Genomic DNA, 2,500 nt, shown 5'->3' with positions numbered 1-2,500 from the left:
TTTGACAATGCATATTCATCGCTCATTTTCAGTTTGGGTTTGAAATGTAAAAGAAGAAAATATTATAAATTCGTAACTGAAGTTTCTACACACATTACTTAATCAATAGAGTTTTCTATTTATTGTATAAATATACAGTCATCACTGATTGTGTAAATAATTTCTAAAAAGTTATTTTTTTCTACCAATTTATTATTTTTTGTAAAGTAAATTAGGAAAACTTTGTCAAATGAAACTTAGTAAAAGCAAATTAATTTGATAAAGCTGGAGGGAGAGTTTAATGCAAAAATATATGTGTGTGTGTGTGCGTAAACTGGAATTAGGTATCGCTGGATCATACGGGAATCTAAAAATATATTTTCTGTCCTTTATTCTATCTTTAGATGCTCCTTTTCAATATATTTCTAGATACAGCACATTCCGTTGTACGGGACATTAATCTCATTAGAATTTCTTTCTTCTGGTATTTCTCAACTTTTCAGAAAATAAGTAGAAAGAAAAATAAATAAGAAAAACGATTAAATAACTTAGTTAATCAGCTGTACACTACTGCCATATTTCAAAGCAGTAACCCAGCTATAGCTTGTATTTATTTCTTTATTACAGAGCTGAGACCTTTTCATCAAAAGAAATAATAATTTGTCCTTGACCTTTTCATTTTATTGATATCCACAAGGTCCCAACTCATCAATATTGCAAAATGGACATTTTAATTTAGAAATCTCAGGATATACAATGTATTCATTGCACATACTGCATTACCGAACTAGTGTGCGCGACCCGTCAAAAATGACAGTTAAATATTTGGATATGCACGCGCGCGCCCATACACAGATTCAGCCTTTCCCACCCCACCCCTTTTCCTCACGGGTTACCCCTCATCAGGGTATGACTACTTCCTCTCCCCTTACCCTAGGAACGGGGAGAGACGGTAGTTATACGTCTGGCAATGTCATTGGGCGTGACCCGAAATATATATATATATATATATATATATATATTTAACTTATTTATTTATTTATTTATTTATTTATTTATTTATTTTATATATTTATTTTATATATTTATTTATTTATTTTATATATTTATTTATATATTTATATATATTTATATATATTTATATATATATATATATATATATATATATTATTTGTATGTATGTGTCCGTCTTTGCATAGTGACAAAAGTTAACCCATAAGTTATTCAGAACTGCGCCCGTCTCCATCATTCCCAATCTGCCCACAAGGACCTAATCTTGGCAGGTGGCCCCTCGATCAAAAGTATAAATAACCATTTAAAAATCACGTGTTTTCGTTTTGATAGATGGGTAGAATAGGGAGGCACATCGTATGCCTTGAGATAAAACAAGGAAAACCTTACGGGGGTTATCTCTCCCCTTTTATTCAATTAGAGGGCTATTTAGTCTCCCCCTCCAGCCCTTGGCTGTTAGCTGCGGTACGCCACTCACAGTGACTCGCACCTTAGACTTAGAGAGACGAGGAAATAGGGTGGCGGAGCGCAGACCTTGGTAAGGGTGGATATGGGAAGCGTTGGGATATGTATAAGGCGGAAGAAGGGCGAAGGAATAGTTCTGGCCACTTTGATATGAACGTTTCGAATATGTCTTGAGAAATTCTGTATGTAAAAGTTTCCATTTCGTGTGCAAAATCGAAAGTTCTCTTGGGGGGAATCTGTCGTTTGGTTAATCTTGATTTAGTGTCGTTTACCAATGCAATTTACTTAACTTTAAAAGCTGTTTTCCTGGTCTTCTCACACATGGAAACCCTTTGCCCCGTAGGATCTAAATGATCCGTTTGCCGTATACAGTCTTAGATAAGGTCTATAGAATAGACCTGGTCTTGCGTTTTAGATTACCACGGTGTGTATTCCACACTAATTTGCAAAACTTGTCTTTTAACCTTTCCTGCTACAGCCTACTAAAAATGTATATTATTGTTATTATTATTATTATTATTATTTGATTTTCCTAGATATACTATTATATATCCAAGTGTGACAAGATTACTAAAGAAAACTTTTCCTTCAAAGATGAAAGTTTCTTTAAAAAAGTTTTGATTACGAAAGTAATTCCTGTGCACTATAGGTTCGAACCAACCAACCAACCAAAATCTGAATAATCATGTAGAATAAAATTATTATTATTATTATTAGTAGTATTATTATTATTATTGTTGTTGTTGTTGTTATTAACTGACGATAGAGATTTTGTCACGCTTTGGAGAAAGATCTAGTAAAATAACCCAAGACAAATTTATCTTATATTTTTTAAACTTTTAGAGTTGTTATGCTTACAGCATTGATTCTACTTTGGAAATGACTAAAGGTAAACATTTAGTTTTCGAGCTCAAACCCACCGAAAACAATCGACGATCGAACAGTAACATCTTTTGTGTTATTTTGGTATTTTCGATCTCTAGGTAAAAACTGTAAAACACTTCAGCGGGTTTGACTGCAGTAAAGTAGATTTTTTCTTTCTATG

This window comes from Palaemon carinicauda, chromosome 8, assembly GCF_036898095.1.
Source record: "Palaemon carinicauda isolate YSFRI2023 chromosome 8, ASM3689809v2, whole genome shotgun sequence".
Taxonomy (NCBI): Eukaryota; Metazoa; Arthropoda; class Malacostraca; order Decapoda; family Palaemonidae; genus Palaemon; species Palaemon carinicauda.
The sequence above is the reverse complement of the archived record's forward strand: the minus strand, read 5'-3'. Positions refer to the sequence as shown.